Source organism: Pseudorca crassidens, chromosome 13 (assembly GCF_039906515.1).
Source record: "Pseudorca crassidens isolate mPseCra1 chromosome 13, mPseCra1.hap1, whole genome shotgun sequence".
NCBI lineage: Eukaryota > Metazoa > Chordata > Mammalia > Artiodactyla > Delphinidae > Pseudorca > Pseudorca crassidens.
The window spans coordinates 57,937,123-57,962,018 of record NC_090308.1 but is presented as its reverse complement, the minus strand read 5'-3'; the positions used below and the strand labels follow the sequence as shown (position 1 = coordinate 57,962,018).

At 42.6% G+C, this 24,896-nt stretch overlaps 2 long non-coding RNA genes across 3 annotated transcripts in view; one reads left to right on the top strand and one right to left on the bottom strand.

Moving 5' to 3' along the window:
- Positions 1-24,896, bottom strand: part of LOC137205030 (uncharacterized) — a 26,071-nt gene continuing 1,175 nt past the window's right edge. The window contains exons 2-4 of the long non-coding RNA XR_010933966.1: positions 8,549-8,656; positions 5,806-5,941; positions 1-1,088 (exon numbers count right to left, since the gene is read on the bottom strand). This is a non-coding gene — a long non-coding RNA (uncharacterized lncRNA). The remainder of the gene's footprint in view (positions 1,089-5,805; positions 5,942-8,548; positions 8,657-24,896) is intronic.
- The window catches only part of LOC137205029 (uncharacterized), a 16,289-nt gene continuing 12,914 nt past the window's right edge, over positions 21,522-24,896 (top strand). Inside the window, exons 1-2 of one of the 2 annotated variants that reach the window (XR_010933965.1) lie at positions 21,522-21,734; positions 23,235-23,363. This is a non-coding gene — a long non-coding RNA (uncharacterized lncRNA). Of the gene's footprint in view, positions 21,735-23,234; positions 23,637-24,896 lie in introns of both variants that reach the window. The other variant, XR_010933964.1, reaches the window with a different exon arrangement.

Here is a 24,896-nt window from a genome sequence, read left to right as displayed (position 1 = left end):
TATTCATTTCTAAATGCTATATAACTTCATTTTAAGGACAATTAAATATGTATTTGCATTAATGAATATATGCTTTTGTGTGATGTGTACAAGCCAGGGAAACTCTGCAGAGGTTTGCCACCAACTGTACTTCAGATTCTATCAAATCAGATCAAATGTATCCCTTGAAAGACACTCTTGAGTTTCTAGAACTTCCTTATAAATTTCCTACTTCATCAGGATGTTGCTGGGGTGTTTTCTTGTTTGTTTCTTAATTCTTGTCCAAAACAACCTATTTTGGACACTTCCTTCTCATATTTGCTCCGTTGTGATTCTAACTTCCCTGTAAGTCTGTTAATAAATAATACATCGTCTTGTCGGCTTTGGCAAATATGTGTAAGTTACAGCGTTTCCTCTTCTTTCCATTAGTCCATCTGGCAACCATTTCATCCAGCAGGAACACACAGCAGAGTGAAACTACTCTGAGCACCGTCCCTAATGGAGAGGCACTGCAGCATTTCACTGTTGGGGTAGCAGCGTTGGGTGACCTGTGGCATCGCCCTCAGTGAAGTGAAAACCATTTCACTAGCTGTCTTTTCAACTGTGACAGGCCTTAGTCAAAAAACCAGAGAGTGTGACCTGCCAATCACAGGCGTGAGAGGCCCGGGGGCCATATGTCACCCGATTCTGCAGCCCCTTCTGACTTGCGGTGTAAATAATTCCCAGTCAGCAGGCTCTTCTCACCCACGAGCTGCAGAAACAAGAGTTTTTCCATCTACACTGTAACTTGTTTGGTCACGGACTTGGGTGACTTAAATGTGAAAATCATTTCCCTTGTGGTATCTGTCATTGGTTGAGATATGTGATTATTGGTCTGCTGGATCCACAATTCCCCAGAAAAGATTGTTGATCCAAATCCGAGAGAGCAGCAGAATCTGTGTGTGACACCAGTGGCGTTTTGCCCATCACCACACTCCAGGGAACGTGGCCTGGGAGCAGGGACCACATTGCTCCTTGAATGGAAATCAGCCTGTTAAGATGCTAGGCCTCCACGCGGAGTATCACAGCCTCTCACCATCACTCTTCTAGCTGCCAGCTCCAAGCCCCAACTGAGAAAATGAGGTAAAAATACTGAAATGTAAAAAGCACTACACACACATCATTACTGCTTTTACGATTAACGATCGTCATCTCAGACTCTTCACTTTTGCAAGCTGGTACCTAGTATGCTTTTTGAAAACTGGGTAAAAGTGCCCAGCTTTAGAGAAAACTTTGGCCTTGATCGCCAGAGGTTTTTTTTTTTTTTTTTTTTTTTTTTTTTTTGCGGTACGCAGGCCTCTCACTGTTGTGGCCTCTCCCGTTGTGGAGCACAGGCTCTGGACGTGCAGGCTCAGCGGCCATGGCTCACGGGCCCAGCCGCTCCGCGGCATGTGGGATCTTCCCAGACCGGGGCACGAACCCGTGTCCCCTGCATTGGCAGGCGGACTCTCAACCACTGCGCCACCAGGGAAGCCCGCCAGAGGGATTTTGAGATGGCTGCTCCCCACACATATCATGCCACTCCTCATGTCCACCCCTCGACCTGGCTGCCTGACGCTGTCTACCAGAATCACCCGGAAAGCTTGTCAAAACACAGACTGCTAGGCCCCCATGTAAGGAGTTTCTGATTCAGCTGATCCAGGGTCAGGCCTGGATTTCTAACAAATTCCTAAGGGATGTTGGCCTTCCTGGTCTGGAGACCACTCTTGAAGAATCACGGCTATAAAGATAGAGGACTTCATTTAGAATATTAAAAGAGGTATGGGAGATGTAAAAATAGATGAGTTATATGAAGAAAATGTGGAGGATGGGAAGAAGGGATCCCAAGTGGTTGCATTAGAAAATTACCAGCCTGCTGTCATATGTATACATACAGACCCAGTAGTTTTAATCTCATTTAGGGATGAGCGTACTGAGGCTCTAAGTGATTGGGCCATTTGCCCAGTGCCACAGGGCTGGTCTAGCACTAACAGACCAGAACTAAATTTCAGTTCTCCTCTATTCTATGTTTTCCAGTGCAAAACATTGCCAGCAGTTAGGATATGCACTGTTTTGGACAGGGAAAGAAATTTCACACTTGATCGCTTTCAAGGAAAAGTGGTGCTCAGATAACCCACTGTAGTCACTCGAGTTCAGACAGGAGGACAGAAGAGGAAGCCTCACCAGAAAGAATGCTATCCAGAGATGCACACGTAGGTTTTCACAAAACGGCTCATTTATTAACCAGGTTGGGTGACTTAGGAGTCGACCCAGCATTGAGCTTGAAACTCTCTCTTCGCTCTTTTGACTCTACCACCCAGGAAGTACTGGAGTAGCTCGATGCCCTGTATGGTTTTTAGCAGCATCTGCCTTCAGCACGCGTTCCAGTTCGACTTATCCTGGCAGAGACAAAGCCTGCACTCGCCCTGGAAGCCCAGTAAGAGCTAGCATAACCCAGGGCCTTCATTTCCTCGTCTGAAACAAGGAGAGGGTAAGAATCCACACACATTAAATGGAGATGTGTTGAACTTACTCAGTAGTCTGAACAAATTCCTTTCTGGCAGCGTACATGGATATGGCTCGTGAAATATTGTCTATATGAGCAGTGCGACAGTTCTAGAAAGATCTAGAAATAAGTATTTCTATGTGTCTCCAATTAAGTCACCGCCCCAAGTACCAATAATGAAAACAATAGTGCTGTCAGATTATTGTTTGGTTAGTACAGATTTGCTATACATAGCAAATCTTTTAATTCACCTATTGGTCTTAGGAAAGATAGGAAAGTAAGGACAGGAGCCATCGTGCGCTGGTAAATGTTGAACAACCAGCTCTCTGGGGAGGGGTTGCCCTGACTTGTAATGTTTGCCCATTTCTGTGGTGTAAATAATCTGCCGTGGTCCTTTTAAAGCTGTCAGCCATTTAACAACTAACTTGCAAAATTCCTGACAAAAATGGGCTCTCAAGAGTGGCACCACCAGCACACCACTGGGCAGGGAAGAAATCACATGTGGCGAAAGTATCCAACGAATGGGATCTTCCCCACCCTGTAGGGGAAGACAAATGGCGGAGTGGGAAGGGGAAAAAACACTGTTCTAGAAGTCAGGTAACCTGAATTATAGTTATTTGCCAACAGCCAGATAGGTAAACAGATCTGTTACATACAGAACCAACTAAAATGACACAGTGGACTGCACACGAAAGAAGGCTCTAGCAATTAGTTCACAAAGACTGAAGAGATGTCTCAATTGTCTGCCATGCTATCGTAATACTGGCATGGATTGGTCTAAAGGTCGGGGTCTTCCAATCCTGTGATTCCACAAATTCCACTTGTACGTCAGTTTAAATCACCAAGCACGGTAGGATTCAGGGACCTATGCTACCAAGACCTAAAGGGACAGTGTGGTGTGACAAAAAGCACTGACCTAGGATTGGAAAGCCCCAAATAGAGTCCTTGTTGCTCTCCTGAAGGACTTCGGGAAAATCATGTTAACTTTCCTAGGTTTCAGTTTGCCTCATCTATAAAGTAAATAATTCCCTAGAGTCCCTTACGACTCTAAAATCCTAGGCTTCCAACTGGAATTTATTTTTTTAATCACTCAGTTGTTTTGAGTTTAAAACTATGCTTGCTGCAAAGTAGTGGTGGAAATAAAAACCTGCATGAATTACAGCCTGAGTGTCATTAGGGCTTTAGCACGGGAGCTGAGCCCACCATTCTGACAGAATTGTCAGTGAGAACCCAAGTCAGGGGCAGTGTGGGAAGAGCTCCCCATATCAGCTCCTTGCCTTTTAGTAATTTCAGTCATGGAGGACTGGGATTTGCCTCTGAACTTCTCCACACCCACCCACTGCAGCTCCTCTGTGGCCTGAACTGCAGACTACACAAATGCAACCCCTCCCAGAGTCCACTTCACAGGTCTAGGGCGGCCTTGCTACTCAAGGTCCACATGGGCTCCTTATCAATACAGACAAGGGTCTCTGTGGCATGAAGTGTTAATTTTACAAGATGAGCTGGAACAACCTTTTTATTACTCCAACTAGAAATTAAATTATTAAAAGTTCTGTGCCTATTGCAAATAACACTGTTCTACTCATTATGTGATCTATTCTTGAACCTGCTGGGAACTGTTCCAGAAACTTCTGCCTAATGAATTGTGAGTGTGGGTGTGTGTGGGTGTGTGTGGGTGTGTGTGTGTGTGTGTGACAGACACAAACAGAGAGATTGGGAGGGGGGAGGAAATGGGGTAGAAATAGGGTATGGAGAGCTGGGTATATGAGCCTATGAGCTTGTGTGTACATAGATACGGTTCACGGAAAAGTGACCAACAAATGATTTTAAAAGAGGGAGTGGGTCAGAATCCTAGCTTGCTCTGAACATTCAAAACCACAGCGTTAATGTACAGTTTCTCAGGTATTACTAACTTGTGACTTAAAACTGTTAATTATTGAAGGTTGATGTAACAGTATCTTGCCTTCCTGATTCAACGTCAAACAATCAAATCTCAAATTGATACTTCTGAAACAAGGAAAATTCACACCACATGGAGCATCACGATCGAGATGATGCTCTAACCAGCTCTGTAAAATCACAGAATGAGACAGGATACAAGAAGACATGAGTGAGGGGAGTTACGGACGGTGATGTGGCCTCCGCATAAAGATACAGACTGCAAACTAAACAGTCAACTTTGGGAACCACGTGCCATGCTTGACTTTCCCGGACCAACAGCAATGATGGAAAAACCAAAAACAAACCCTAACTTAGAGTCCTTGTGATTATTAATTTTTTTAAGAAAAAAGAACTTTATTTAAATCAGGCCCTGAGCAGGTTGGCTGAACGCGTGGAAACCTCGCTCAGCCCGCAGATGTCTGCCTGAGCTGCCACATGGCAAGAACAAGCCCTGGGGGGTCTCAGGAGCCCAGCACAGGACCCAAAACTTCTTATTCTGGTGCTGGATGCAGAACTCCCCATCCCTTTCCAGTTCATTACAAACGCCTATTGTTTGCCGTATTTATCTGCCATCACTGCTGTTTGTTAGCAAATGGAAAGAGGACTGCCAGGACTAAATTTCAGCCTGCCGTCAGAATAGGGCAAAGGCGCTACAGGAATTGCACGACAGATGGTCTTTGAATGATATACAGAACCTCTGCCCTTGGGCCCGCTTTGGAGGAGCTGTTTTGGATTGTTGCTCGTAAGAGTGGGAGGTTGTTGTGTGATATGTGATTATTCCATAATAATTTAAATTATTTTGCCTGTTTTCAAACAATAGTCTCAGCGTTTTTTAATTTTTACACTCACTGAGTTGTGACACGAGCATTCTTTTCTCTGTGTTAGCAGGGATTAAAATCAAGCCCTGTATCCCTTCCCCTTTTTCAAATAATCCATGTTTAAATAAATTACCTCGGTCTGGAAAACCAAGTTATGTGGCATCCTCCTGGCACACACACAAGCAAGAAAAAAAAAATTCCTTATTGTGGAGTCTGGTTTGAGATTGTCGCGGTAACAAGTTTCAAGAAAAGCCTGCTCTTTGCCTCTCTGGAGCGAGGCTCAGGCTAAGGGAGGTTCATTGACATGCACGTGGAGATCCCATCGGATCTGCTCCAAGGTACGGTCCGAGGCAGTCAGACGGCACCCGATGTGCATGTAAATGAAGATCCCCGAGGGGGGCGCAGGCTTCTGGAGATGGGAACATACACCTTCTCGGTCTCATCCAAATCCAGCAGAAACTTCCGGATGTTTTTCTAAAGCAGCAGGAGCCAAAGAGAAGCAGGTGCTAAACTTTCCAGGCATTTGAATGCACTTCTCCTTACCGGGTAGATTTGTTGGCTGAGCGCTGGCAGACGAGGTTTGGGGCTGGAACGCAGGCTTTCAGTTTCTTGGCCCAGTGGGCAGGCGGGTATCACCCTGCACATACCAGTGGTTCTGGCATTGGTCTCCAGTTTTTACCTAAAGGAGAACATCGCTCTGGTAAATGCCAGGGGCTGTCTTGAAAGATAAAATCTACAGTGAATGTAAACCACAGGAGAATCAGGGAGTGAGTTAATAATATTCATAAGGTGGCCTTTTTACCCAACGTAAGAATGTGTAGCTTTACCTGGAGGTTGTTGCTTATGAAATTCTCCCCTACGGTTGAATTCTGTGTCCCCAGATAGGCTGTGGTCCCAGCCCACAGCCAGGGGCCAAGTCAAGCTGTGGATAATTTCTGGGCTGACTAGTCTGGCACCTTGGTAATAAGAAAGAAATTCTGCATCCCCTTGGTCTTCAGCTATGTGATATAGTTACCTCGAAAACAGGAATCTCTGGTGAGTGGGGTTACTAGAAAAGAGAAAAAAACAAAACTCTGACCCTGCTATTTGCTAAAGAAATCCCCCATGGAGTCTTAAGTGCTTCCCAACAACTGTGGTTTTAATCCAATAACAGCAGCTCTTCTAACAGAGAGAAACCCAACTCACACAGCACGTAATACCCAAATGAAATTCAGATAACTCCCACTGTGTTGACAAAAAGGATTGGGGAAACGTCCTCTGCTCCTTCCCAAGAAAGACGTGCCTTTGGTGAGATTCAGCCAGCCTACCCTCCCAGAGAACGGCCACCCCGCTTTCTCCCCCGGCAAGGCAAGTGTGCAGAGAGTTCTGGTTGCCCAAAGCACAGACTCTCAGGAAAAACCAGTATGACTTAATGCTTGGCACCTCAAGGAGCCACAGCTACTCGTCTTTTGAGACATGGAGGATCATCTAATGAGAACTTCCCTGGCTTGCTAGGGTGTGATTGCTTTTGTAACAATTGCTGCTGACAATTTTCATCAAGGTGTATGATTGGAAGAAGGGCTCTGACAATATCAGCAATCACAAACAACGTGGATCTGTGTTCTCAGCCTATCTGAAATCGTGAAACTCCACTTCCAACACGTTTACATGTTATCGTCTGTCATTAAGTTTCCGTATAGGTCAGGCCCTATGCAATGTACTGTATATACATTATCTCTAACACTGACAACAACCAGGAAGGTATTTATTGTCGTCAGTATGTAATTCAAATGGAAAAAGGGTCTCATGTTGATTGAATGACTTAACAAAGGTAACTCAGAATAAGTAGCCAAGTCAGGATTTGAAATCCCTATTTAATTCCAACTGCCATATTCTTTGCGCTGATGTATGTGTACGTCACATATGTGCCGTATCACATTCATTGTGAAAGTGAATGCAAATTTCAGCATATCTTAGATTCCTGAAGGAAGAGCGTATGTATACCCTCAGTACTGGACATGTTGTGAATTCTCAGCAAATACTTATTCACTGGAGTATTCCCTTATAGCTATATAGTTCACTTAGTCTCAGTCATGTAGGCTTTACCTGCTACTTCTTCATGCTCATTTCACATGATGTTTACCCTGGCTAGACCTAATTTCTGGAAAGTTTCCCTGGTTGGGCCAAAGAGATTCAGCCAACCAAAGTTCACATGGACCAATTCTAGGTGAGAGCAACTATCAGTACCTATTCCTGAAATGAAGTCAACAAGAATCTAATAAACACCCACAACCAACTCAATTCTTCTGACAAAGAAATACGGTAAAAATAAATAAGTAAAATATGGAGAGTTCCAATAAATTGACCAAACAACAACAACGTTTTATTTATTGACTCTACAAGAGGATAAAGAGCAAACGATTCTACATTCAAATCCCCAACTGCATCTTGTGCTTTGTAAATAAATTTCCCTGTGTTTTTGTACGTAATTCACACAATTTAGAAAATAATGCTGTTTTAATACAAACACACATAATAAATATGTTTATTAGCTTCAAGATAACCACTGGGAGATTCCATTCAAGATCAAAAACTAAATAGCTTAAGTCAATAGCAAGATGACTGTAACTAAAATAGAAATACATATTTTAAAAGAACAGCTACATTCAAATGTTAGCCCTTTTGCCACATTTCCTGAGAGCTCCTTTTTTAACATTAGCAGTCAAAAGAGTGGCATTCTGTCAGGACCCCAAGACCTCTATGGATGGCAAATTTAACAGTTAAAAGATTGCACAAAGTGCTTTTATTCTGAGCCACATGTGAATTGGGCTCAAGCATAAAGGAAAAATAAATGGGAATTAGAGGGCAACTCACAGAGGCATTCCAGTTGGGGAGAGAATACCACCATTAAATCCCAAATGCAATTTACGAATACAGCATTTGAATTTTCTAATTGTTTCTACAAAAAAAAAAGAAAGAAAGAAAGAAAGAAATGAGGCTAATGGAATTACATTGGAACCAGCCATTCAATCATAGACAATTTTGCTGACCAATGTCTCTGTACATCCAGTCCTGAGCTCCTGATCACATCTGTAATCTGGCCAAACTTTGAGTCCAATAAGAGAAATCTTTTTCCTTTTTGTTTTTTCTTCCCCTGGGTAGGAATAGAAGAGTCTGGTGATTTCAAGTACTCCATGTTTCATGGTCAAAGAGGATCAATTTGAAACAGCTGCCGGGGACATATAAAACAGAAAGGGGGCCTTGGAGATCATTTCAAATCATCTAGAACCACTTTGAAACTACTCACCGCATTGTCCACTCTTCTCCCTCCAGTGGCCTAATATGCACTCCATAGCGAACAGGAGAAAAAGAAGTCTCCTTGGATAAGCTGCCAGACCAGTGAGGTTAAGTATCTCTGAAACAGATAATAAAATATTATTATTATTATTTCCAATAAAATTATTATTTTCTATCAGGAACACATGAACACACACTATTGTATGACAATTTTTAACGTTTGCAATAGACAATCCAGTAGACCTCCCAAAGGCTTTCACCTAAGACTAAATACACAGGCCCAATCTGTTTTCAAAGTTCTATGCATACAGTGCTCCTAAGAGGGCAACGAGCTCAGTTCCATACGGTGAAAAGAGTCATTCATTCATTCATCCACGGCATATGTTAAATTTCAGGTATACCAAGCAGTGGGAACTCAGTGTCTATCCTCAAAAACGAATACTGTCTAGTGAAGAGACAAAACGTGATAACAATTACGGTTCAAAATGAGAATCGGTATGCAACAGAATTTCCCCCGGTTTGACCGTCTGTGTGCTTCATCACTGAGGCTCCCCACACTGAGGCCCAAACACTTCCTCTCCCATGAGACACAGCTGCTGCTGCCACCCCTCCTGTAGGACAGAGTCTCCCCTGCCACTCTACCAGAGCTGCTTCTGTGACCAAGGCAGTGCACACTGTTCCTGCACACCTCTATGACCCTCGCCCATCTCCCCTTGCCCAAAATCTCCTTAGTCAAGACCAGCCTGTGGCAGATTAAGAGGATATAACCCTCTCCTGTTTATGTTTCACCTTGTTGTAGACCCTAAAGAAATTTTACAGAATTTAGTGAAGTGGCACCTGCAGACCCGTAGGATTCAGACTCATCGGAATGAGGCCAATGTGCGTTTGGCCAGGAGACAAATCCAAGCCTCCAAGAGGCTCCTTGGAAAGACCTTGAGCCAGGCCACCCCACTGGCTGTGCAGACATCACCAAACCTGCCTGAATCTTGGAAAAGGAGAGAGCTTGGCTTCTTTTCCCAGGAGGTTCCTTAGCCTCAATGGCAACACATTTCTATGGGGTCTCTCCCACCAGATCACAGACACATCTTGACAAGTATGACTCCCTCTTGGGCTCCAGTGAGGACAGCACCACTGCAGTTGTGGAGGAAGTACAGTGGGGCGCAGAAAAAGCAGCTGAGTCTGAAAAACGTCACTAAGGAGATAAGATTTGAGAAATGCATTGCACTTCATGAGTCAGACCATCATTGTGCACGTTGGAGGATGGAATCTCAGGAAAGTAGAGGAACAGCCAATTCAAAGACTTAGAGGAATGAAAAAAAGTACTGTGTGTTCAGGGAAATACATGCTTGCTTGTGTGCTTGCTTGCTGAAGCACAATATTTGGCAGGAAAGAAGTAAGAGATGAGCCTGGAAACTAGTAAGGGTTTGATCATAAAGAGTCTTATATGCTACCTGAAAGAATCTGTTTTATCCTATTTTAGTTTTTTGTGGATTTGGGGGTTTGTGGGTTTTTTTTAGCAAACATTTGAAGAGTTGAGCTGGATAATTATTTGATCATATTTACCCATTGGAAAGATCACTGTGCTAATAGTGGAGAAGGTGGATTTGAGGCTAGAGAGATTAGAATAGGAAGAGGCAGGAAGGTCTATATGGAAGGGGCTACAGTTTTCGGGCAGGAGGTCATGAGATATTGTGGCAGACAGAATGCTGAGATGGCCCCAAAATTCCCACCCACAGGTGCACATTCCCCGTGAAACCCACTTCCCTTGAGTGTGAGGGAGGACTAAAAATATGATGGGTTTCATTCTGTGATACACCAAAGGTGAAGGAATTTTGCAGAGGTAATTGAAGTTCCTAATCAGTCGACTGTGAGTTACTCAAAGGGGAAATTATCCTGGATGGACCCAACTTAATCAGGTGAGCCCTTAAAAAAGTATATAGAGGTCAGAGACTGGAACCATCAGGGATACCCTCCTGCTGGCCTTGAAGAAACAAGCTACTCTGTTATGAGAAGGCCTACGAGAGGATCACATGGCGAGGATCTGCAGGAGCCTCTAGGCTCCTCCAGGTAGGAGGCAGCAAGCTGAAATCCTGACCCATATAAACTGTGAGGTAATAAATGTGTGTTGTCTTAAGCCTCTGAATTTGTGGCAGTTTTTCACGCAGCAATATAAAAAAGACAGATATACATAGCAGGAGACAAAGAAGTAGTAGATTCAGAAGAAAGCATTGACAGGAAGTAGAGTTTGACCTGATGTGAGTAAAAGAATGACTCAGAAGTTACTGGCTGAGGTGGTAGATAACCAGTTTTATTGTGGACATGTTGAGTTTGCTATAACTTGCTATAGGGCATTCAGGTGGCCAGGTCTAGAATTCTGTCGGATATAAGGACCTAACACCAAAGGAAAGACAAGGGTCAAGCCTGGTAAACAGGCCACATCTGAAGGGCCAGACAGAAAGTGGGAGCCAAAAGCTAGAGCCAAAGGAGACAGAGTAACCATGGTAGCCAACAAACACGGAGGATGGAAGCAGGCAGATGGGGAAGGGGCCTGAGGAAGCCACCTGCTGGTCTCTCAGGGACTCCACGTGCTTAGGTAACTGCTCCAGGGGGTCTTCTTCTGTGTTGTTATTGTCATTGATTTTAAGAAGCAAATCAAATCAGGCAGGGCCATGGTTAGGTTGTGATCACCAGCGCAAATGTAAGGAGAAAGGGAAGAAGAAGACTAAGGATGAAGCTGTCGGATGCATCCATGTTCAGATGACGACGGGAAGGGGAAGGGGAGTTTGCCATGAGACTGAGAAGGAGGGGCCTGAGAAGGAGGAGGAGAAAGAGGAGAGGCAGTTTTTCCTGGAAAACCCAGGAAAGGGGAAGTTTCCAGTGGACATGCTCACCAGTCTTGAAAGCCACCATATAAGGGGAGGGCCAAGATGCCCATGAGGTAAAGCAATTACAACCAGTGGAATTTAATGTTAGCAGAAGTTTAAAGTTGAGTCCCAGTGGCCACTTTACGGCAAGTGCTTTACTTTCCTCATCTGTAAAATGAGAGTAATCAATGAGTGCGAAATACCCGCACTGCTTTCCTCCCAGGGTTAGAAATTCTCCCTCCCCTTCCACTCTGCTTCATAAAGGCTTGAATGTAGAGGAGCCAGCCCTTTCCACCACCTTGGGCCTAAGAAGACTGGGTCTCAACCTCAAACTGCCCTGAACTGCTTTGTTGGGTTCAAGCTAATTCCTTTTTTTTTTCCCCGGTATGCGGGCCTCTCACTGTTGCGGCCTCTCCCGTTGCAGAGCACAGGCTCCAGAAGCGCAGGCTCAGCGGCCATGGCTCACGGGCCCAGCCGCTCCGCGGCATGTGGGATCTTCCCGGACCGGGGCACGAACCCGTGTCCTCTGCATCGGCAGGCGGACCCTCAACCACTGCGCCACCAGGGAAGCCCATCCTTTCTGAAAGGAGAGGCTTGGAGACAAAAATGCTTGCCAACCATCTCTAATTGCCAAGAAGTATAAGAAGTTGAAATGCAGAAGAAGGGAACTTCACTCCTCTTTATTTCTTTTTTAAATTTTTATTGGAGTATTAGTTGATTTATAATGTCGTGTTAATTTCAGGTGCACAGCAAAGTGAATCAGCTATACATATACATACATCCACCCTTTTTGAGATTCTTTTCCCATATAGGTCATTACAGAGTATTGAGTAGAGGGAACCTCACTCCTCTTTAAAGACACATTGTCACTTTGTTTACTCAGCACTTGCTTTATTGGAAAACAGCTGAGAACCAAGAAACGAACAAAAGAGACCTCTAACAGCCACCTCTACACCACAGAACACACCCTCATTAGTGAGCTTTATCAGAAAGGATTTCTTAGGGTTCTTACTCGAGGTCTACTTTTCCTCTTTGGAAATTCTAATAGGCTTGGTGATACGATTTCCAAATAAACAGCCCAATAAGAGCAGCAAATTATAAGAAAAAGAGGACTAGAAGAGGCACATCGATAACAGTAACCAGTGACAGCTGATGGCTTAACAGCAAGGATGGAAACGGGGGAAAATAACTATAGAAGGCAAAACAAAAGAAGTAAAAATCACAGCAGTTTAGGATCATTTAGTGTAGAATAAAAACATTCTGCATACTACAACAGACCCCTGAGGGCACTAGCGCTCAGCATGATGGCATAAGCCATCATAAAAAAAGTTAAATTACATTTGCTTACAGTCTAAAAGGCAGAGATATTCATAATATACAATAACAATAAGAGGAGACTTATGGCTTGATCCACTTATTCTTTAATCGGTATTTCTTGAGGAGCAGCAATGTGCCTGGCACAAAAAAATAAAGGAGAAAGAATGAGATGGTGGCTGTCTTGAGCAACTCTCAGTTATCTGGAAGCTCAGCTATTCTGAGAAAATCATTCCCTGAAAGGTGTCCTGTCCAGAGCCCTTAGAACATTTATTAAAATATCAAGGTTTAAAAATAGATAAATAAAATAAAATATCAAGGTTTTTGAAAAATCTAAACAATTCACACTTCCCTCATTGGCAAAACCAGGTCTATTTTATCTAGAATGAATTGACTACTTTTGCTGAAAAATAACAGGAAAATCTGAATATGATTCTCCCAGTACAACAGCTATCTACGCTATGGTTGTATATAAAAAAACACCTTCAGGAGCTCCAATGATTTTTAACAATAGTCAGGCAGGAGTGCTTCTGTGCACCCAGAGTGCATGCTATTTGTTTTATGTCATTAATGTAAGCCCCAAAAGTGTTGAAGTTAAAACCAACAGGTCACTTAGATCCAGGGGAAAAAAACCTAGCTCTTTCTGATCAGTATCTTACACCAGTTTTTGGAATTCCACAAAGTAAAATCCAAACCAGTGTATTCCAAACTATCGAATATTCTACTGTTTTCAATGTATCTTACACCAAACAAATAAAAGACAATTTCCCCATAAATACTATAGTCCAAATTCAATGAAAAGAAAATCCCAGATGTTCTATATTAGATTTTAATCTTGTAACTAAAGAGAAAATAACATTAACAAGGGAAATAAAATTCATGGTATTTTTTTCATAATTTTGAGGTTTACAGATTAGAAAAGTGAGGAACTAAGTTAAAAAGTTTCAAACACAATTATATTTTGGCTACATCATCTTTGTATCATCATGCATGAACCCTCGGGGTATTAATAATCAAGTCAAAGGGAATCTGAAACTTTTGCTGGAAAAACAGAATTTCAAAAAAAGCTTGTCAGTCTCTAGGAACAATGCCAGGTGTCTTTCTCTTTCTCTCTCTCTCACTTTGGTGCTATTTAAATTTCCTGCTTTTGCAAGCCCAGATATAATATGAGGATGAAAGAAGAAACATGTAGAAGCCAGAAATAGTCTCATTACATAGAATTTAGGGACCCTGTGGAACGTAACAGGTTAGAGAGAGTGACATTATATGTAATTAAGATGTCTAGGGTTAATTTCAGTCCCCAGGGGACAGATGCAAAATATATAACTATTAATAGCAATGGTTAAATAACAATAATACAAGTTCTTCTTGTATTATTAGATCCCAGAGTTGGGGGGATTTTTTTGTTTGTTTTTGTTTTTTGGGTTTTTTTTTTTAAGGATAAGTTACTATTATTTGGAAAACTCCAAGAACAAGTTGAGTAAAAGGAAAGTTACTTGACGTAGGACCAAATATTAACTTCTAAGCTAGAGGGCCAGATGGTCCCACACATGATTTTTGCCTCTCTCAAGGAGAAGATAAGTTTCCCCTACTCTCCTTTCTTATCAGGAACAAATTGAAAGACTTAACAGACTAGGAAGCTGTGGTGACCAGTGTATATGCTGGGTTTTGGCAGGCCAGAGAATCTAGTCTGTCCTTTCCTGGTTTGGTAAAAATTTTGTAGAAGCTCTCCCTGGGCATTTGGTGTGATGAACAAATTGGCAAACCAACGTGTACCCTCTATACACAGAGCATTGTTTTGGGAGCCAAGGGAGATAGGTATCTTAACACTGTATGAGGCAGGATTCTGTCCTCAAGGAAATTAAAATATAGCTGGGGAAAAAAAATCCACAAACATCAATTAGGGAATTGTATGCCATAATTCATGATAAAGTAAAAAATTAATGTCATAGCTGTTCAGAGAAGGCAAACTAAAAGGAGACTAATTGGGAAAGACTTCATGGAATTAATGCACTTGGGCTTTGAAGGATGCTACCAGAACTAGTCTCAAGTGGTTATGCAAGTGAAAGAATTGGTACTTGTACATGGAATTACATGTATGTAAAAAACTTTTTGGTCTTCTTTTTCCCTCTTTTTATTTGTCTTTATTAATTTAAAAAAATGATGGAGACTCTTTGCCCTTGGCCATGACTTAGAAATGTATATAAAATGAGGTTGACGATTTAACAGATTTAGTGACATGTTCTTAGACAATCTTCAGTTCTTCCTAGATTTGGAGAAGCAGCAAACTTGAAACAGTAAGTAGGAGAAAAATGGGGAGGCTGCTGTAATTAGACCAGCTGATACCAGAGAGTAGCAACTACGAATAATAACGGATGAAGCAGAAGCCTGAAGGCTCAACAGTCTGGGCCCATTTAACACTGAGAAAATACAACCATACTCTTCTCATCCACCCACCCCGAATTGCCCCAGAATGCAACCATCATAGCTCCTGGAATGCACTTTCTCTACTGATACCAATCTCTTTTTTAAAAAAGAAAAAAAAGGAAGAAAAATCAAAAGAGGGGGAAATACAGGGGAAAAGTTCATTTATTTGTTTACATAAGAATTTTTTTATTGAGCAACTACAACTGCTTTAAGTACTAGAGACACAGCTGTGAACAAAAGAAACAAATTTCTTACAGTTTTGAGCTTTTGTGCCAATGGGAAAAACAATTCTCCATCTTATGATTTTTAAAAAGAATGAGATAAACAAAGCTTCAGATATAACTTAGGTCCATTCCCCATGGGTTAGTGAAAGTCAACCTAGATATTTTTTTTTAATCTATCCTACACCACCTCTCTGACACTGAGTCTAGATCTGTAGCCTTTGCCTGCGATTCTTTTTCAGGAAGACCCCTCCTTGTCTCTAGTTAGCAATCACTCTTCTGCTTTCTGGATCTGGCCTTCCTTGCCCCTTCTCCATCTCTCTTACCTGCAATAGAGGTTTTCTTTTCCTCGATTCCCCCATTTTGTTTGTTTTCCCCAAACTCCAAAAGGTCATACACCTAGGCAATTGTGAAAGCCAAAAGTCAGTTACATGATTCCTTCCTCCAGACCAAGGGTCTGAGGAACTAAGAACTAAGCTTCTTGTTAGCCTCTCAAGACCGGTTCCCACCCTGGGCAGGAGTCACAAATGACATTGCTGAATCATGGCCTAAGGGACATTCAGGAACTAAAAACAGGTATTCTGGTTTGTGAGGTTGTTCTTTCAAAAGAGAAACTTAAAACCCTTTTCTTTTCTTTAATGAATGATTCTCGTTTTGCTCTGAGACTGCAGCTCCTGTTTTATTTTCAGTTGTCTTTTTCCATAACTCCTTTTAGAAATAAAAATGGGAAACGTTACCTAGCCCCTAGGAAGAAATATGTACATACATTTAAAAAGCAGTTTCATGCAACCTTAATAACCTGAATTCTATTTCCCTTTCCGTACATGATGGATGAAATTACTTTGATTATGCTGGCTTTCCAATTACTCATTCATGCCAAGAAAGCTAGCCCTTGAAACCTCGTCACCCTGTTTATTTCTTTCCCACCTTGCCCTTCACAATCAGAAAATCAAAGAGCACTGGAGCCGGAAGGAGCTTCCATGATCCCCAAAGGAAGGATTAAACTTAAAAGTCATACATATTGATTGACCTGAGTTTTCTAAAATTAAACCCAAGTAAAAATTTCAATACCAATTTTTAAGCTGTAAAAACTGATTTGGAGTTACAGAGTTTTGAGTCATATGAAAGGCTTGGTAAATATATAACCTGGTTGCCAAAGGGTTTCTACTTAATATACCAGGAAATGATTTATTCCCATGTGTTCACTTTATTCCTTAATCCAAATCAGTGATTTTCAAATTGTGCTCCTTTGGAGTCTGAGGGTCTATCACACACAGAAGTGAAGGGGGACCAGTTTTGGAGGCCCTACATGCTCTGTCCCTGCTTTGACCAGAGACTTTCCCCTTTTTCTCTCTTAGGGTTGGGTTATCAAGTACGAGTTCATACAAATAAAGTTTTCTGCTACTACCCAAAAAGGAAAAATAAATTTGAAAAGGAAATGAACTTACACAAGTAATGGTACACAAAAAAATACAAAAAGTCAACCATAATCATTTTCTCACAGACAGTTAGACTGGGGCCAGCAATTGGTCCTGGAATAAGCATCGGGTTGGCCTTCTGCTGTATAATTCTCCTTGACTGGCTTTTCACTACCAAGCACCAGGGCTCACCACCAACTGCCCCAGGGGCCAACTCCATAGCCATAGGCATCCTGGCTACTTAGATACAGCTCTGCTAATCTGCTTGTAGTTGATGGTTGCAAGTTCACATATCCATTCAACAAACACATAGTGAAGGGCTCAAAGACAAAGACATGACACCCAGAAGCAACAAATTTTTAGTCTAATGGGGAGACAGATAAGCAAAATTTATCATTCAATTATGGTATATAAAAGCAGGATGACCATTATTTTAATGGGAGATGTACAAGGTGTGGTGAAAGCTGAGAAGCAGCACGCCGTAGAAGAGTCAGGGAAGGCCTCACAAAGAAGCCTCAGCAGCATTTCAGGTGAAAGCACAAAATATGAAGCAGGGAGGGGGAAGACTTAGGCTGGATAGGCAAGCAAGAGCCACGTTAGGAAGCGTCATGCCATACGGAGGACTTCACATGGTCTATCCTGTAGGAAATGGGAAGCCAATACGCCATTCACCTAGCATTATTGAACAACGGATAATTTCCTCATTTCCCCAGCAGTTTTTTTTTTTTTCCCTCCTTTATCCCATTCATGTCAGCAAATATTTTTTGAGTCCCAGCTCTGGGCTAATCACTGCTCCGGCCATAAAGAAACTTTGAAGTCATCTAAATCCTCTGAGACTCCAAATCTGCTGCCAGCCACACCCCCAGCAGGGCTTTTGGGCTAAGCCACCCCTGGGATGTTTGCTCCAACTGCCCAGTCATTTCCTTGGCATCTCGTATGGGGATTTTCCACCAGGAATCAGCAATGGAATTTTTTTTTAACATCTTTATTGGAGTATAATTGCTTTACATTGTTGTGTTAGTTTCTGCTGTATATCAAAGTGAATCAGCTATACGTATACATATATCCCCATGCAATGGAATTTTTTTAACTGCAGAACTAGATAACGTAAGTAAGGAAAAGAGTTTAAAAGGAGGCTCTTGACAACATTTAAAATAGCTGCTCAGCATTGAAAATCAGCTTACGGGATGGCAAATGCAAATGTGAGAGCTCAGACAGGCCCAGCTCAGTTTTGCAAATCCTTTGGTAATGAAAATAGATCCGCACTTTAATTTTTCAAACCATAAACCTCCCCGAAGCAAGTAAGAAAAGAGAAGAAACATAAGGGAAATGTTCTACAAAGGAAGTGGATTTTGCATTTGATGTGTGGATGGAACGCAGTCAGGACAGAAGTGCCAAACACTGTGAAGTGGGCTCAGTCATGGCTGGTACCCCAGGGTCCATTCCAGTTGGGAGCATCCCTTTCCAAAGTCCAGGATCATCTCATCTCCCTTCCATCCCCAACTATCACATCAAACCTTGCTCTCTGGAAAGGAGACAGTACCTTCATGAACACTAAGGTATAAATGACAGCTTTAAAATGCCACTTCTTCTGTAGGGTATTTGCATTTTAACAGAGTCTAAAACCTCCAGCCAAAGGGAAACCCCTATGAATGTGAACATATGAAAACAGTTTGCAATGAGTTTTTTTGCCGTTTCTCCACAGACTCAGAAGTTACCTGGCAGAGAGCAGCTGCTTGATTATTCAACAAGGGAGAAGCTGAGATTTACAAACCATCAAGTTCAGACCTAGTGTACTTTCTTGGCAGAAAAATAAAACGAGGGGCAGCGCACGTGGCTTCTCCAGGGCTGAGCTCCTGCCCAGTCCCCCAGCAGCCCCGCAGGTGGCTTCACAGTGAGTTTTGAGACGCTGTACCTCGCTGTGGATGCTTTCTTCTGAATTCCGAAAGAAGGATTTCCAACACACTCTGACGACAGAGCATCTCAGCAACTGCCCTGCATCCGCGGAGCCCTCGCTAACAAGTCTTGAACTCAGGCCCCCTGTGGAGGGGTGAGTTGGGGGGCAGGGTTCTTCCTGAGATGCTCTCTCTCGGCTCTAGAAGAGAGGTGATAGCTGCTCCTGGTATCTGCTACTCCTATTTCTTCACATTCTCTTTACACTTGTTAGCTAATCCCTCATTGCTCCAACCCCCTATTGAAATCAATAATTCTTTATATTAAGCTTTTCCTGTTCAAATTAACTAAATAAAGCACTTTTTTATTGTCTTGAACTTGATAAGTTACCAAACTCTTCTCCCCTCCCCCTGCTCCGGTTCCCTACCCCACCAGCATAAGATGTGATTCCTTCTGCCAAGAGATTCAGACAAAGCCAGAATACCTAGTTTTATGGCCCTTGTACAGTTTCTTGACATATAAAATCACCAAAGGCACTGCCTCAAGGCAATGTTTCTGAGTGTCTTACTTTCCTCATGGCTTATAAGCTGAAAGAAATTCAAATATCCCAAATTTCAAGGGGTGAGGATGTAAACTTACTTGCTAGATCAGTTCTTGGTCTTTCCTAGGTTGTAGAAAGTCTAGGGAAATAGTCCATGAGGTAGGAAAACGAAATGAAACAAGAAGCCTAAGTTTATCTGCCTGATATATGCTGAAGAACTCAAGAAATGAGGAAGACAGAAGAACAAAGCATCCTGAATGTTGGAGAAAGTCATCATAAAGAGCGGGGGGGGGGGGGAGCTTCCCTGGTGGGTGCAGTGGTTGAGAATCCACTTGCCAATGCAGGGGACACGGGTTCAAGCCCTGGTCCAGGAAGATCCCACATGCCGCAGAGCAACTAAGCCAGTGTGCCACAACTACTGAGCCTGCACCCTAGAGCCCACGAGCCACAACTACTGAAGCCCGCGCACCTACAGCCCGTGCTCCGCAACAAGAGAAGCCACTGCAATAAGAAGCCCACGCAACACAATGAAGAGTAGTCCCCGCTCAACACAACTAGAGAAAGCCTGCACGCAGCAACAAAGACCCAACACAGCCAAAAATAAATAAATAAATAAAGTAAATTTTTTTAAAAAGAGAGATTTAGAATCTTAGAGATTTAGAAATTTTCAAGGAGATCTTAATAAGTAGTACTCTAAATTATAAATGTAATCTCTCTTTAATCCTTGAAGAGATACAAGTGAAGATTGAAATTACTTTTTCTTATGGTTGCTGGACTGTTTCTTAAAGTATGAGGCAAGCCACATGGGTTCCCATCATATTAGTTGTTCTAATACTTCAAAATGCTTATTCTTTCAATAACCCTACAAAGTGCCCTAAAATTCTACTTCTGAACCTAGGAGATTAACTTTCCCAATTATGATCATATTTAACCTTTATCAACTGAGCCGAAACACCTGTAATCCCTCCAAAGAAAGAGCCTACTTTCCAACCAAGGTATCTGTGTCAGGGATTGATGGTCATCACTCTTATATGTCAGTCAGTAAACCTCTCTCTAGAGTTTGGATGGGGTTCCTTCAACATGACAAACACTTTCTCGGCTAATTGGTAAAGATTATCTCTGAATAACAAAGATCATCTTACATGCAAACACTAGGGAATCATCCCCACATGCCAGACCTTGCCAGTGACCCAAGTTTGTTTCAAACTAGTTCAATGAGCATGTAGTGAACCAATATAAATCTAACTCTACTAAGAATAATAGTGGGATTTGTTCCACTTACTTTGTTTCTAAAAGCATATAGGGTGTGACCCATACATCCTCTGATGCCTTTTGCTTTTTGTCTTTCTGTATTTGTTTCCTAGCCTGGTACTCAAGCAGGTGTTCTGCCCATGACCTAAAAAAGGGTGGCATCTCGAATCTGCCTGCCAATGCGGGGGACACGGGTTCGAGCCCTGGTCTGGGAGGATCCCACATGCCACGGAGCAACTGGGCCCGTGAGCCACAATTACTGAGCCTGCGCTCCGCAACAAGAGAGGCCGCGATAGTGAGAGGCCCGCGCACCACGATGAAGAGTGGCCCCCGCTTGCCACAACTAGAGAAAGCCCTCACACAGAAACAAAGACCCAACACAGCCATAAATAGATAAATAAATAAGGGTGGCATCTCTCCTGCTTTACTTCCACCAGCCCTCAATATCCACAGAGTCCCAGTTTCAACCCAACATTAAAACTCTTTCAACCTGGTTTCCCCCTGCACTGGGTTCTCTCATCCAAATCACATCTTTCTGTACTGCCCACAACCGGTTGTTTTCTTTGAACTACCTCTGCTGTATCATATCATACAGACTTAAAAGTAGATGATCCCTCCCTCCACTTTTCCTGACAAGGAGTAGCAGTTTGTTTTGTTTCTTACAATCCCATTAATCCACGGTCTTCCTCACCCCTAGCATGGAGCCAGGCCATTATTGTCAGTTCCCCACTATGTTTATCATTTTAAACCAAAACCTCTCATTTTATGCCATCGTTATGATTCTCCAAAACCCCTTCACCAAAATAAGTATATAGTTCATCCTGAGGCTGATGCTACCCAACTGCTCCTGCGTTTCTCCACTTCAAAAGGTAAGCATGGTAAAAACGTTAAAAAAAAAAAAAAAAGATTAGTTAAAAAAAAGAAAAAAGATAAGGATGGGATGCAGGGAAAGCTTTGAGAACAAGTCAATGCATTTTTTGGCCCCAACTCAGAGATTCCTGTGGCAAACCCTGCTGATTGGCTGATGCAACATCCATACCCAATTTCTTGCTCCTTTGGTCCTTTCTACTATAGAACATGGAACGAGTCAGTATGTACTTTTCCAGGCTTTTCTACAAGTAGGGTTAACCATGTAACATAGATCTGTCCAATAAGATGTAGTAGAAGTCAGCCGAGGTGAGGATGGTCCTGGGAAAGCTTTTGGTTTCCTGATAAGAGAGGCAAATATAGCTGGCCTTGCCCAACCCCCCGTCTTTCTGCTTTGAAGGTAAGTGCAATATCTGATGTTGGAGCAGCCATTTTGTGGCTAGGAGGCAACAAGTACAACGGAAAGCTGACCGTGACATTGTCAAGCTGCTGAACCAACTCTAGCAGCTGCCTGCTTCCCTGACCCTTTGTTACGTGAGCCACTATAAACTGAGTTTCCTGTCACATGCAGGCCAAAACATTCCTACTTAACATACAGGGCCACCAAATGTCTTGCCAGAGCTACCTTTAAAAGTTTCTTCATCCTTTTCCCACTTTGAGAAAGAGGTTTTATTTAATAGTCTTTATTTTCCTGAAGAGTAAATTATCTTTTTTTCCATTTCAGCATGATACCACAAAGGAATAAATTTTTTAGCGTTTGTGTGCTTATGAATTTAGTGGTATCTGTCACTACCTGACATTATGTCATTTAATTACTGTAATTATATTTATTGTTCATTAATCCAGTAAAGTTGCTGCCAATATATTGATTAATTTTACTCTATGTCATAAACATATTTTACTCAAAATTAATATCATATTGTATATGTTACATTTTATTGATAATATATCATTATATTATCATACTATATAATATGTTGTCTACTTATTGTTTTTCTTTCTCACTGAAATAAACACAGTGCCTAGAATAGTGCCTGGCACCAAGTAGCCATAGAGTAAATATTTCGTTAATAAATAAATGAATCTTACTTTAAAAAATACTTATTTAGGGCTTCCCTGGTGGCGCAGCGGTTGAGAGTCCGCCTGCCGATGCAGGGGACACGGGTTCATGTCCCGGTCCAGGAAGATCCCACATGCCGCGGAGCGGCTGGGCCCGTGAGCCATGGCCGCTGAGCCTGCGCGTCCGGAGGCTGTGCTCTGCAACGGGAGAGGCCACAGCAGTGAGAGGCCCACGTACCACACACAAAAAAAATAAATAAAAATTAAAAAACAAAAATACTTATTTAAAATTAGTCTGTTTCAGGCAAAAAAAAAATCAATGGGTGTGTTATTAAGGGGTCCGTTTAAATGAGGGGTTCAGCTTGACATCCTACAGAAGGAGCCTTTGAAATGACGGTAATTAGTTTTTAAAATAAATTACATTTTTTGCTATTTAAATTCCCACAGGCAATTAGACTGCTGTTTTAAAAATGAGAGTCTGGGAAGATGTCTCTTTGGTAGACTCCTGTTTTGACCATGGTCCTTCTTAAACCTCACGTCTGGAGCACAAAGTCAAAACACACCTTCTCTTCAGCCTCAGGGATCAGAAGCAAGATGCTGACCCACACTTTTGCCAGTTAGTTTCCGAATCCCATTCAAAGATTCCTTTATGACTAGCGTCATCTCAAAATGTATACCCTCTGTTTTCCTCTATGCTGCACAATTTAAATAAACAAAATCTTCATGAAAGTTTTTTAAGTCCTCTCTGCTGAAAAGCAAAAAAAAAAAAGAGTGTCTGGTAGCATGTGGTCTTTCTCATGTCAAACAATTAATGTTAAAAATTACCCATGTTTCTCTTAAGGGCCCTTCCCACCTCTGGAAATTGAGCAGATCTTCCAGCATGAATTCTGGCCAGCCCAGAGGTCATCCACAAAGGGAGGATTATGGCTTCATCACCAGAGAGGAGCTCTTCACGGCCGACGCTGGATCGGTGAGTGGCTCTGCCTGCCAATGCAGGACTCACGTCAGCTATCACTCTTACCCAGATTTGCCCAATAGGGCACCGCTGACCACTTTCCAGAGCCTGAAGGCTTCACTCGGTGCACACAGGAAAAGCAGAGTCCAGCATGACGAGCTCTGAGCCAAGTCACCTGTCACCCAGAACAAAGCCCACTGCAGGTTCCACTGTGGAACTCTGCTCAGTGGACTTGAAGGCCAGGCTCCAGCCAATTCAACTCCCAGGGCAGAAAGGTGCTCCCCAGAGGTAAGTAGTTAAAGACCTTGGATTTGTTATCCACCACCGCAGAACAAAATTACCACAAACCTAGCAGCTCAAAGCACCGCACATCTATTATCACATAGTTTTGATGTGTCAGGAACTTGGGCACAACTTGGCTGGGTCCTCTACCTCGAGAGGCTGCAATCACATGTCAGCCAAAGCTCATCTGAAGGCTCAGCTGGGGAAGGATCCACTTCCAAGCTCACATGGTTGCTGGCAAGATTTAGCACCTTGCAGGCTGTTGGACTGAGAGCCTCAGTTCCTTGCTGGCTTATCTGCCAGGAGCCTCCTTCAGTTCCATGTGGGCCTTTCCATAAGTCTGATCACAATAGGGCAGCTCGATTCATCAGACTGCAAGGAAGATTCACTCAAGCCACACACGCAGGCTTCAGTCTTCATCTTCTTTTCCCACACATTCAGTAAGTCAGTCAGTACGTCCTACTCATTCTAACACTGAAGTGTCTCTCAAATCTGTCTCCTCTCCACTCCAAATGCTAAGATTCAAACACTCAACATCTCTCTACAGAACTGTCTCCATAGCTTTCAAATGGGTCTCTCTGGCCCAGTGGGAGGTTAGTAAAGGCCCTGATTTGTAGAATTTGCTGATTTCTATAGTAAAAATACTCCCACCCTGGCTCATTTCTAGCTACAAGTGTGACACCACAATGACAGTACTGGGGAGAGAAGCCCAGCAGCACACCATTATATAGTGTTTCCACCATACAGATACAGTGCACATAGATAACCTCAAGAGCATAGGTAATGGTAAAATGCAGCAAGATAATTAGGAAGTGATACACTTTGTGCGTGTATTGTCTTTGTTTTCAATATAACTTAATAGTAACTTTATATAATTTAATATTTAATAACATCCATGTTCAATAACCCACTCAGAAAATTCCTGAAAACCTAACAATTGGCTCTCACATCTGATACATACCCTCTCCAACACACCACAGCCGGGTCCCTTGTCTCTTGCACTCAAGTTGTTCTTCAAAGCACAGCAGACAGACATTTCAACACAAATCCAGTCATGTCACTGTCCCTGCTCTTTTTGGTGGTTTCTCATACCTACGGCTCTGACCATGGGTCATCCTCTGACCACACCTATGGCTCCAACTGCATTTTAGTTCACCATCAAACATGAATGGTAATAACAGCAGTAACAGAACCTAACAGTGACAGTATTGACATTTACTCCGTGCTAAGTCCTTAGCATGCATGTATTACATCACTTAATCTGTA